Consider the following 13,301-nt stretch of genomic DNA (forward strand, 5'->3'; position numbering starts at 1 on the left):
GCTCCAACTCATAACTCTCCTGCATCTGCCTCTTGGGTGCTGGATTTACAGGCATGTGCCATTATGCCTGGTTTTGCCTTTTTTTTAAAGATTTATTTATTTTATTTATATGAGTACACTGTGGCTGTCATTAGACATACCAGAAGAGGGAATCAATCAGATCCCATTACAGATGGTTTTAAGCTACCGTGTGGTTTCTGGGAATTGAACTCAGGACCTCTGGAAGAGAAACCGGTGTAAGAACACCGCTGAGCCATTTCTCCAGCCCCATGCCTGGATTTTTAGAAGGTATTCTTGTTTTGTTACTTATATGTTTAATTATAGAAGCAATGATAAACACATAATCTAGTATTTTTTAAGTATTTTATTCTTAATTATAGGAGTGGGGAGTAGCAAATACTAATAGGGTACTATTAGTCCAAAGAGAACGTTGGATCTCCTGGAACCGGAGTTATAGGCAGTTTGGAGCCAGCCAGTGGGTGCTGGGAACCAAACTCAGGTCCTCTGTAAGAGCAGTGTATGTTCTTGAGCCCTGTATTGTAAAGTACACCTTTAAGCTGGGGAATCGGAGACAGAGGCAGGGAAATCTCTGTGAGTGTGAGTCTATACAGAGAGTTCCAGGACAGCCAGACTACATAATAAGAATATATAGATGGGGTACATATTCTGAACTGTTGAGCCATCTCTCCAGCCCCAGTCCTTAGTACATTCTAATATGTCATCTAATCATGGTTTGGTCTTTTAGTCGAAATTCAGCAAAATTGATGGAGTACCTACTAACCAAGAAATTGACACTAGGACAGCCATCAGCACCCAGCCCTCAAGAAGCTTAGGGAGAAAGCACTAAGGGCAGGACCTATCATGAGAACTGACTGAAGTCCTCCAATTTGTTCAGGTCCCCTCTCGCTCCCTGCTAGAGCAGCTCTCAGTCTGGCTGCAGGTGCCTTTTGCCTGATGCCATTCCTCAGTTCCAAAGTCTGGTTTTTAGATTGTTTCCCTCACAGTGTGTTGGTTTGTTTGTTTGTTCATTTGTTTGTCTGTTTGCCAGAGTTTTATATAGCCCATGCTGGACCAATTTTTTATGTTACTAGGGATCAAATCCAAGGTCTCATGCATACTAGGCAAGTAGTCTACTATGTTCCTAGTTCTTTACTTCAGAGTCCTTGCTTTTTCTGCTCCAGATGAACTGATCCTGCCTCTTTCTCATTTCAACCCATTAAGAAGGGGTTAATATGTCCAATTAATCTCTTTGCCTTCCTTAAGTAGTTGATGCAAATGACAAGCATAATATGTCAATTATTAGAGCCCCAAATCGATTAACAGCAGAATAACCAGAACCTTAGACTTTTAAGAAAAATTTCACACGTCTCTTTTAACCTATTCAAATCACAAAATGCAATCAAAGCGATCCAAGGGACAGCTCCAAGGTCATACTTTGACTTAAACAAGAAGAGGGGGTGTTAGCAAGCTCCTGACTCTTACTGTAAAATGGAGATGTTAGTTGTACTGCCTTCTTAGAGACTCTATGCAGGTCCATAGAACTAGAATCAGAAATCCTTTAGTAAAGATCAGATATATGGGCCACTGAGGTGGCTCAGCAGGGAAAAGCACTTATCGTCAAGACTGAAGAACTGAATTTGATCCTGGGATCTACGTGATAGTAGCAGAAAACCAACACCTGCAGGTTGTCCTCTGACCTCCACGTGTGCCCCAATGTGTTCATAGAAACACACACTCGGGGGCACGTACACACACACACACATACACACACACACAGAGGAAGTAAATACATTTTTAAAAGTCAAGTCTGTAGTTTTTCTGAAGCATATGGCTATTGGTTTGACAATTGGAAGGTGTTGAGAGAGAGAGAGAGAGAGAGAGAGAGCAGAAATTACATCCCATTGTTCAATTCTTATCTGTTTGGGGTGTGTGTGTGTCCAAATGATTGTGGGTGCTTCATCTTAGAAATAACCCTTCGCAAGCAGTGCTAACAAAGGGCACTGTGAGGCTGGAGTATGTGTGAGAGTGTCACTCAGCAGACCTTTGCTAGAAACCACTTTAGCAGTTTGCATCCCAAATGGTTAATATCTTTTCCTCAATAATGCTGCTGTGGGAACCTACAAGGAAGGAACTTGCTGAGCTGGCACTCAGCGCGAAAGCCTGGCCACCCAGGTTCAATCCCACGGCCTACGTAAGGCTGGAGGGAGAGCCCTGACTGCCATAAGCCATCCTCTGAAGTATGTTTTTAAAAGTAAGAAAAAGAGCCTCATCTCAGACACTCACTGACCAGAAGCCTTGAATGTAGGTCCCACACATCAGTGATTATACTTCCCCAGGGCTGCCTCTGCGTATACATTTTCAAGCACAAGGTGTGTGTGTGTGTGTGTGTGTGTGTGTGTGTGTGTACATTTTCATGCTTTCCTGTTTTCCATGCCCCCGGGCTGAGGTCACAGGGGCACTGTCTAGCTTTTAATGTACATGCTACAAGTTCGAATTCAGACCATGCTTTCAGAGCAAATGCTCTTACCCATTGAGCTGACTCCTCGGCTCCCTCCCTATGGCATTCCCAGGGGTGGCCACAGTTGATAACCCACCACTTGAGAGCCCTTGAGTGGTGAAGCAGTTCTCAGTACCTCTCTACCCCACCGCCCTCCAAGCACTGTGAATTATAAAGGCAATGATAAACCACCGGAGGATAAGGGAATGGAAATTGAGAGCCTCGTTCTTTTTTTTTAAGGTTTATTTGCTTTTGTGTGTATGTGGTTATGGTGGGGGTATGTATACATGAGCGCATGTATTCTCGGAGGCCAGAGGCGTTGAATTCCCTTGAAGCTGGAATTAAGGGCCCTTGTGCACCTCCCTACAGGGGTGTAGGAAACTGAACTTCGGCCCTCTGAAGCAACAGTATCTCTTAGTTAACTTTCTATTTGAGGTGATAAAATGCCATGCTCAGAAGCAACTTGTGAAGAAAAGGGTTAATTTCGCCTATTTTATTATACTTAACCATCATAATCCGCCTTCAAAGGACGTCAAGGCAGAAACCTGGAGATGGGAATTGAAGCAGAAGCAGTGGAGGCATGCTGCTTTGTGGCTCGTTGTCCTGTCTTGCTTTGCCAAGTTTCTTGTATCATCCAGGACCACCTGTCTAGGAATGACACTACCCACAATGACATGGGCCCTTCCAATGATCAATGGTCAATCAAGAAAAAGCCCTACAGACTTGCCTACAGGACAATATTATGCGTGCCTTTTCTCAATTAAGATTCCTTGTTTCGCTGGGTGGAGGAGGCACATGCCTTCAATCCCAACACTTGGGAGACAGAGGCTTTCTGTGAGTTCCAGACCCGCCTGGTCTGACTTCCAGAACAGCCAAGGCTGTTACACAGATAAGCCCTGTCTCTTTCTTCTTTCCAGATATGTCTAGGTTTGTGTAAAGTTGACAAACCCCAGGCAGGCAGCCCTCCTCTGATCACTCCTGTTCTAACTGCTACTTGAATACAACTATTCATGTCAAACGTAAGGTTTTCAGAGTCTTTTCCTCATTTCTTTTGGTGGTTTTGCCTCCCTAGCTCTACTAGCATTTTTCTAGCCCATTCCTGTTTTAAGGATGGAATTTGTGGACCTCAAATATTGTCTGTCCAGCAGCTGGTCTTGTTTCTTTCTTTCTTTCTTTCTTTCTTTCTTTCTTTCTTTCTTTCTTTCTTTCTTTCTTTTTTTTTTGTAAGGCACTGAGGATTGATCCCTAAGTCTCTCACATGCTAAGCAAGTACTCTACCACACCACTGATCCAAATTCCCAGTCTCTCTCTCTCTCTCTCTCTCTCTCTCTCTCTTTGTTTTTGTTTCTTGTTTGTTTGTGACAGGGTTTCTCAGGGTAGCCCTAGCTATCCCAGAACTCCCTCTGTAGACTAGGCTAGCCTCAAACTCAGATCAGTCTGCCTCTGCCTCCCAAATACTGTGATGAAAGGTGTGTGCTACCCCCATTTGTTTTTATTTTTTTCAATTTTGAGGCAAGGCTAGAGAAATGGCTAGTGGTTAAGAGAGCTTCCTGCTCTTCCAGTGGCCCCAAGTTCAGTTTTCAGCATCCATGTCAGATAGGCCACAGAGCCTGTAACTTCCGCAAATGGGAATACTGACATTCTTGTACTCCAGGTGCATATGTCTTCACCCACGAACAACCCCAACATAGATAGACACATTACACATCATTAGAAAAGAAAAGTGAATCTTAAAAAAAAAAAAAGAATGTTTGAGACTTTCATCACTCTATTGCCCAAGCTGGTTTCAAACTCACATTGCAGTTCAGACAGGCCTTGCTTAAAAACTGCTTCTCCCTGCCAAGGAGCTGGAATTTTCAAGGGTCCTGTGCCACCATACACACAGCATCTACACTTGTGCCTGCACCTCTTCTGCCTGAAATGCCCTTCCTATACTCAATGCCCACCAGTAACAGAACCAACAGACAGGTGACTACAGTGCTTGGGTGCAAAATGTAACTAGGGAGAGGCTTGCACTTGGACAATCCCACAAGTGGAACCATCCTTCAACTTGAGGCTCTAAACAGCTTCTTTGCCTTGCTGTGGCCCTGCCCTGTCTTAGAAGGCTCATGGGACCTTCTCAGGAAGGAGTTTTATTCTAACCTCTGTGTCCCACAAAAAAGCTAAGCAGTGCTGTCATACTCCCTACTTCTTTGGTAGTCCCTGTCACCATCCGCAAGTGTTAGGTTTCCTTGCACATGTATCATCTGCTTGTCCCTTAGGATCCTGCTTTGTAAAAGCAAAGGCCACACATGCCCCAGCCCTACCCCATCTGTCTCTGGTACCCAGCAGAATATCACAGAAGTAGAATAAAAGGCTGTTAGGATCAGTGGGTAATAGCCTGACCAATTGTGACCAATCAGTTGGCTACCGAGCCTAATGACCTATGTTCTATTCCTAGAACCCACATGACAGGAGAGAATCAACTAACTCTACCATACAAATAAACAGTCATTCAATGAAGAGTATGTGTTGACTGAACTCAGAATGAACACTCTTAGGGTGGGGCAGTAAGCCTCACAGACCAATTGAGTGAACTTTGGACAAGGCGTTGAGTCTTGGTTCCAATAATAGTGACTGACTTGAACTAATATTTATTAAGCGTTTGCTATGCCTCCCCCTGAGCCAAATGAACAATACTATGGGAGTTGTCTAAACCACACTATGAGGTGGGTGCCAATGAGGAATTACTGACTAGGACTATGGAGTTGAAGCCTAACTGCTTTGCTCAAGGTCACCCAGCCAGAGCAGACAGGGCCAGGCAGAGAAGAGCAGAGACAGGGACTGCAAGCACATTTGGCCCCAACCTCACATGTGACAGAGGCCTCAGGTTTCAACCTTTGATGTTGCCAATGAGTTTACACACTGAGCCCTAAAGACACAGAGCAAGAAGGGGGTCTGGATTTTAAAGTGTCCACACGCCTGTAAGGGACATGCATTCACATATAAATGAGATCACTGCCTAGTAAAGAGATAAGTACAACGTGTTACAGTTGCCCCTTAAGCAATAAATAAACAAAATACAACACAGGGGCTGGGAATGTAACTCAGCAGTAACCTTTCATGTATGAAGCCCTGGGTTCCAGCCTTAATATGCGCACACACACACACACACACACACACACACACACACACACACACACAGCATTTTTACGCTATATAATAAATATAGTTTGTGAGCTCTAGCACAAATTCTATGCTATTTGCTCTCTCTTTTTTCAGCATTTAAAAATTACATCATTTGTTATATTTTATATGTGTCTGGGATACACATGTGTGAAGGTTAGAGAGCAGGTTGCTGGAGTTGGTTCTCATCTTCTGACATTTGGGACCTGGGAATGGACTTCCCGTCCTCAGGCTAGGCAGCAAGCACTTTTACCTGATGAGCCATCTCACCTGCAGGCTGGCCTAGAACTTGGAGATCTGCCTGCCTCTGCCTCCCAAGTGCTGAAATTAAAGGTGTGCGCTACCACTGCCTGGCCTATTTACTTTCTTAAATCTACTGTTTGATTGATGTAGGAATGGAATCCAGGGCCTCACTCATACTAAGACTCTAACACTGAGCTGAACCCAGTCTCTTATTTTTATCTTTTTTTTTTTTTAACCCACAAAAGTTCCTTACATTTTTAAGATATTTGGAAAGGAAAGTTCCTGGAGTTTTCCTTTTCTTTTGAAAAGCCCTGAATTCAGGACTTGAACACAAACCAAGCCCAACTCACTTACTCATCATGACTTTCTTGGAGGCCTTCCAAATGCCTGACCAGGATATCCAGCCATCCTGTGAACAAAACAGAAAGAAGCATTCCCTTTTGCTTTTTAAACCCTTCATCTGGCCCAGGATTAGCCCCAACTACACACTAAGAACTGTGGAAATTCATCCTCAAACAGGAGACTCATGTCTAAGGGTCTAAGGGTGATGACTTCAATTCTTGTTTTTAAGGGTGATTTTTAAAACACAACAAATTCATTCCATAGATGTGTGTAGATGAGAGAGAGAGAGAGAGAGAGAGAGAGAGAGAGAGAGAGAGAGAGAGGAGGGGAGGGGAGGGGAGGGGAGGGGAGGGGAGGGGAGGGGAGGGGAGGGGAGGGGAGGGGAGGGGAGGGGAGGGGAGGGGAGGGGAGGGGAGGGGAGAGGAGAGGCGGAAGAAGGGAGTGGTGGTGATAAAACCGAGCAGCTTTCTTGTTCTTTTCCAAGCTAGGAAGCCTTTGTCACAGGTCAGGCTGCCTCAGTAAGGGCTATTTTTATAGTGGTTTTCAAGTTGGTACAGGAGGAATTTGGCTGGGAAACCTCATGACACATTTGAAACCTCCACCCAGGCTGCCTCAGCCTGCAGCAGAGGCCAAGTTCCAGTGAATCAGGGCACAAGACGTGCTGTGGCTGGTCACCTTTGTGTTCTCCAAACAAATAAAGAGCACTCATGTGACGTTGTGTGCGCTTATAAAGTGGAGAACATGAAGTGTGGAGAGGTGATTTCCCCTGGCTGCCCTTTGCTACCCAAAGATACTCTCCCTGCCCTCCCCCCTGCCTTCTCCTCTTTCTCCTCCTCTTCTTTCTCCTCCTCCTGCTCTTCCTGCTCCTCCTCCTCCTCTTCTTTCTCCTCCTCCTCCTCTCTCTCCTCCTCCTCGTCCTTCTCCCCCTCTCTCCTCTCCTCTCCTTTCTTTTTGAGAGTATTTCCTGCACAGCCCAAGCTGGCCTTGTCTCAGCCTCCCAAGTGCTAGACTTGCAGGCAGGCACTACTCTATGTGGATAACATATAGACTCTAATGAAATTAGCATCAAGATGTATGTGAGATGCAAATTATTTAACTAAAGTCTTTTGGCAGCTCCTCCTATTTGCTGTTCACACAGCTATCACCCAATGTTTTTCCAAGGTACCCTGTGTATTTCTCTTTCTCTAGCTTGTATGTCTGCAAGCCCAGCTTTAGCCCAAGGCTGTCCATGTGTGCAAGCACACTCAAGCAATCTTTATTTCTGGTGAGGGTGCAGGGAGAGGTCAGAGGTGAACTTTTCTCCTTCCACATGTGGGCCCCAGGGCCTATCGGCCTGTCCTGCGGTGCCTTGTCCTCACCAGCTCCAGCATTCTTAAGCAGCTCTTGGAAGGGGAGAATGTACAGCACCAGAAGAAGAGAGAGAAAGAGTGTAGCAGAGCGGAAGTCAAAAGGTGAGGAAGTAGAGGAGAGTGTGGGTGATAGGATAATAGCACTGGGTAACATTTCCTTGGATTCACCACTTACAGTGAGATGCTGTCGCTTTATAGGCAATTTATTGTCTGCTGACTCCTCAAAGTCACTCTGTCTGTTCCTACTTTCTGAATAGAGGCTTACAGAGGGTGAAACTTCCCCAGGTGATAGCTAGACTTAACTCACATAACTATAATTTCTTCTTGTATCTTTTTAAATTGAGCCAGACATAATGGCTTACACCTTTAATTCCAACACTCAGGAGCAGAGGCAAGCAGATTTCTGTGAATCCAGGACCAGCCTGGTCTACAGATCGAGTTCCAAGACAGCCAAGGATACAGATGAAAACCCTGGCTCAATAAATAAACAAGCAAGCAAACCATGAAATCTATTTAAAGATCAAGACGGGGGGGGGGGGGGGGGGGGGCTAGAGAGATGGCTCAGCAGTTAAGAGCACTGAGTGCTCTTCCAGAGGTCCTGAGTTCAATTCCTTGCAACCACATGGTGGCTCACAAACATCTGTAATGGGATCTGAAGCCCTCTTCTGATGTGTCTGAAGACAGCTACAATATATATCGAAAGAAAGAAAAGAAAGAAAGGAAGGAAGGGAGGGAGGGAGGGAGGGAGGGAGGGAGAGAGAGAGAGAGAGAGAGAGAGAGAGAGAGAGAGAGAGAGAGAGAGAGAGAGAGAGAAGAAAGAGAGAAGAATCTTCCCATTTCAATTTAAAGATTGAGACAGGGTCTCAGGCAGCCAGGCTGGCTCTAATTGGTTAGATAGCTAAGGGTGACCTTGAACTCTGTGGTTTCCTGCTTCTGCCACCTGGGTGCTAGCATTGCAGGAGTGAACCTCCATGCTTGCTTTTATTCAGTGCAGGAAACCAAACCCAAATCCTGCTACACACTAGGTAAGGACTCCTCAAACTGACCCAAGTTGGCATTATTTACTTTAACCAACAATTAACCTATTGTCTGAGTAGCCCGTATTTTTAAAAGAAATCAGACGTCAGAGCAGAAGTCCGTATCAATCGTGCTCACTAAGTCAGGAAGGAGTGAGTATATCTTCCTCAGGCTTCTTGCTGTACTGGGACCAGTTAGCCTCTCTAATGGACGACTATATGTGCCATAACTAAAATGATTCCTTCCTCCCAGGCCAGAGAGCCAAATGAGAGCTTGTTCTGCATAGTCTTTTGTGCGAAATGATTTGAAGGTCATGGTGTTTGGACTATGCCCAGCATGCTGCCTCTCGGGGATGCTTCCTGCAGGGTCCTGGAAGAGGTTTGCAGAAAAGCGTGGTTTGCAGTGGCTTTTAGATGAGGGAGCAGCAGATGGCCGGGTATTACATCACCTCGGGGAGGAGAAGCAGGAATATGAAAATAATAGAATTGTAGAGAAAGAATGGTCCGGTCTCTGAATATAGCAAGCACTGGGGAAGCGTTTGCTCCAGGCAATCACCAATGCAGGAGGTACACTAGTGACAGGCTGACCCTCTGCCACCTGCTTGGAAAGCAGGCACTACCTTTTGCCGTATTTTATTAAAATAACAAGTGCCACCTACTACAAACTGTTATTATATTGGTTTCTCACTGGAATTAAGTAGTATCAAATTTCCACTTTTATATAGGAAGAAATTGCTGTCAGAAACTTGAGTGACTTGGTCCACTCATCCAACCAGTGAGTGATAGAATTTTGAGTTATCTGGTACCCAAAAACCTCCTGCAGGGCATTCAAAGAAATAATAATAATAATTCTTTTTCTATTGGAAGGTGAAGCACTTGGTCGCATGTTAAGTCTGTTTTCTACCACTGACTATACCTTAGGCGCCTACTATAATTGTTGAACTAAGGAATCAACGGTAAACTGGAAGAGAGCTCAATGAGAAAACCCTGGAGGCCTGTGTGAACCATGGACTCCATGCTAGCACAGGAAGAAGAGGAGGAAGAGGGAAAAAAGGAATGAAAAACTAAGGGCTTAAGCTGCACACACCTTTAATCCCAGCACTTGGGAGGCAGAGGCAGGCGGATTTCTGAGTTCGAGGTCAGCCTGGTCTACAGAGTGAGTTCTAGGACAGCCAGGACTGCACAGAGAAGCCCTGTCTCGAAAAAACAAAAAAAAAAAACAAAAAAAAAAATGGCTTAAGCTTTTAATCCCATCAGTGAGAGGGCAGAGGCAGGTGGATCTCTGTGAGTTCTATGCTGGCTACAGAGTGAGACCCTGACTCCAAAGGAGGACAGAGAAATGGGGGTTTCTAATTGCTTTTGAGGGATCAAAGTTTGAGGAAGATCTATGCATAACAGATTGGAAAGATATTCTGGCTTAGACAGAGCATATGGGGCTGGAGAGAGATAGTCTTGTTTAGAAATAGCATATAGGGGGCTGGAGAGATGGCTGAGTGGCTATTGCAAAGGATCCAGGCTCAGTTCCCAGCCCTTACATATTGGCTGATAACCATCCATATCTCCAGTTCCAGGGTATTTCACCCCCCCCCACCTCTGTGGGCACCAGGCAAGCATGTGGTACACATACATAGATGCAGGCAAAACATTCATACACATAAGGAAATCTGGAGCCAGTGAGATGACTCCAAGGCTAAAGGGGCTTGCTGCCAAGCCTGATGACCTGAGTTCTATCCCACAGACCCACATTGTGAAAGCAAAGAGCCAACTTCTGCAGGTTCTCCTCTGGCTTTCATACAAGCCAAATGGCACATGTGCTACCCCTCCCAATAAAAGAAATAAAAATGGGGCGGGGAAATGGTCTTGGGGTATGGGGCACTTAGTTATAGTATAATAACATTGCTGCAGGCAAATAGATGCACAGCTGTCTCTCTAGTCTTCATATATGTGCAGTCAAAGTCATCACCTATGTGTGCCTGTGTCTGTCTGTGCCTGTGCCTGTACAGGCAGGGCAAAGGCTGAAAGGTTAAGCAACACTGTGACTGTTGGTTCCTCGTGTCAACTTTACTAGGCTACAGAAGACCCAGATATTTGGTAAAAACAAGACTCTAGGCATATCTTCGAGGTGGCTCTGGGTGAAATTAACATTTGATTAGTAGGCTGAGTAAAATAAAGATAAATAACTCAACCTGGATGGGCCAATGTAGTCCATAGAAGCTCTGAATGCAGGGCCTGGAGAGGTGGCTCAGCCGTTGAAGGCATACTGTTTTTGCTGTGGGACCAAGTCCGATTCCCAACACTCACATATACACCCCCACACACATATATACATATATAATTTAAAATAAAATACATCTTTTTTTAAATATCTGAATACAACAACAGTCCATAAGAAGCAACTCCACTTTTCTGACTGCTTCCGCAAGGACACTTGAGGTGCTATGGTTTAAATCTAGAATGTCCCCCACACAGTAGTTTGCCTGCATGTATGTCTGTGAACCACATGTGTAAAACTAACTTGTATTTTCCTGTTGTAATTGCTGTCTCAGAGGCTTACTGCCTCCGTCTGCCAACCTAGGCCCAGTCCCAGAAGCGTCAAACCTCCGTACAATCTAATCTAGAATGTTTTCAGCTTCTGAGACTTGCTGCTGAATAAGCTCACACTTTCTAGTTCTTTCTGAGCTCTGGCTGGCTGGTTCAACTCAGCTGTTCTGGCTCAAAGTCCTCTCCCTGATTCAATGGGCTTCTCTTTCAGCCTCTGAATTGCTCTGCTTGGCCACTAGCTCTAACAATCTTTTCTAATCGTCTGGATCCTTCATGTTCTCTTGCTCATTCTGTCTTTATCGGTGTCTAGCTTGTTCTCGCTTCAGTCTGTCTCTGTAAAACTCTCCCAGTAAAACTGCCTCCTTCTCCGTCTCTGTGCTGCTCCACTCTCCCTCTCAACTCCACTGCACCGCTCTGCAGGAACTCTACTGTCTTCCTGTGCTGTGCTGTGCTCTCTCCTCCTACACTGTCTGTCTCTCCCTTGAGTAGCTTCGCTTTCCCCTCTCCTCTCTTGAGAGTTGGGCGTATCCTAGTCTGTCAAATCTTTCTCTGATTTGTCGCTTTTTTCGCCATTCAGTTAAGCAACACTTTCAAACTTGGTGCTTCCTTCTACAAATTAACTTTACCTTCATTGTATGAGATTACAGGTTAGTACTAAGGGCGTGTCTGAATCTCAGCCAGTGGGATTAAAGGTGTGGGCTAAGGGCTGGGTCATACCCTAACTAGAAACAGGTTCAAATATCCATTAATATACATGCATCCTGTGTTCTTAACCGCTGAGCCATCTTTCAGCCCCTTCCTTTGGGGGGGGTGTTATTTCTTTTCTTTCTTTTTTCTTGTTATTTTGTTTCATTTTGTTTGTTTTGGTTTTTTGAGACAGAGTTTCTCTATGTTCTCTGTAGAACAGGCTAGCCTCAGATCCACCTGTCTTTGTCTCCCAAGTGCTGAGATTAAAGCATGCACCACCACCACCCAGCTAGGCTTCACTTTTTAGAAGTTCCAAGAGGTCACTAGCTCAAACATGAGTGTATTAGGTAGAAGTTTGGACCAGATGTATCAAGTGAGAACATGACCGTTTCAAGGTATGGTTGAGGTTTTTCTTATAGATATGAGAGATGCACAGCCAGAGACATCTGGAAGATCCCATAGCAAGGAGAGAAAGTAGTAGACTAAACATGACCAGCAGACTGAACCTGGCCATAAGAGGAAGAGAGAGCCGCAGAGAGAGCAATTGGTAGAGGGAGAAGAAGAGTGTAGAGTGTGGGCAAAGGAGACCAAGGGAAGGGTGGGAGGGGGCAAGAGAAAGCCAAAAGAGTGCATGGCCAAAATGGCAGGGTTAAATAAGAATGAGAAGGGAAGGGAAGCCCGTGAGCTAGAGAAATTTAGAGTAGGGGTTGGGGAGAGATCTGAGAGGAGCCACAGGTACTGAGTCATCCTAGAGGCCACTTGTGCTACGGCAGTGGTTCTCAACCTTCCGGGTGCTGTGACCCTTGACTATGGTTCTTCAGATTTCAGTGACCCCAACCATAAAAATATTTCATTGCTACTCTATAACTGCAATTTTGCTAGTGTTGAGAATTGTAATGTAAACATCTGACCCACAGGTTCAGGCCTACTGTGCTCCGGTATGCCAATAAGCATCACAATTAGCCATTTACCTTAAGGTTTGTTTGTTTTTGTTTTTGTTTTTTTGACCTGCCCATGGCAGGGGGGGGGGGTAGATTCAAATTATGACATCAGCCCTCAGCTCCTAGAAGCTTCTGTGAGTTTCTGCAGGTTGAAGTTGTCTCTAGGCTCAAGGCTTCACTTCTGTGATAGCAAGCAGGCTCTTAAGCCAGCATTTCCACACAGCTCTTTGTTTGCATTTTTAGCATTTCAATGACAGCTTCTAACCACAGACTCTTGTTCTCAAGAGGTATGAATCATTAAACTCTCTATTTGTATTTGTATTTATATTATTTATAGACTTATTTGGTGCTGAGGATTAAACACAGGACCTTACACCCCCATACTAAAGTACACCCCCAGCCCTGAACTCATTCTTATTAGCACTCTGGTCACAGGGCCAAGACCTTGACTGGTCAGCTCCTGGCCTGCTGATGGAAGCATCAGCTCTGCGATGGCTGCAGGATGTGATCGTGCAGAATG

The sequence above is a fragment of the Mus musculus genome, chromosome 7 (genome assembly GCF_000001635.26).
Source record: "Mus musculus strain C57BL/6J chromosome 7, GRCm38.p6 C57BL/6J".
NCBI lineage: Eukaryota > Metazoa > Chordata > Mammalia > Rodentia > Muridae > Mus > Mus musculus.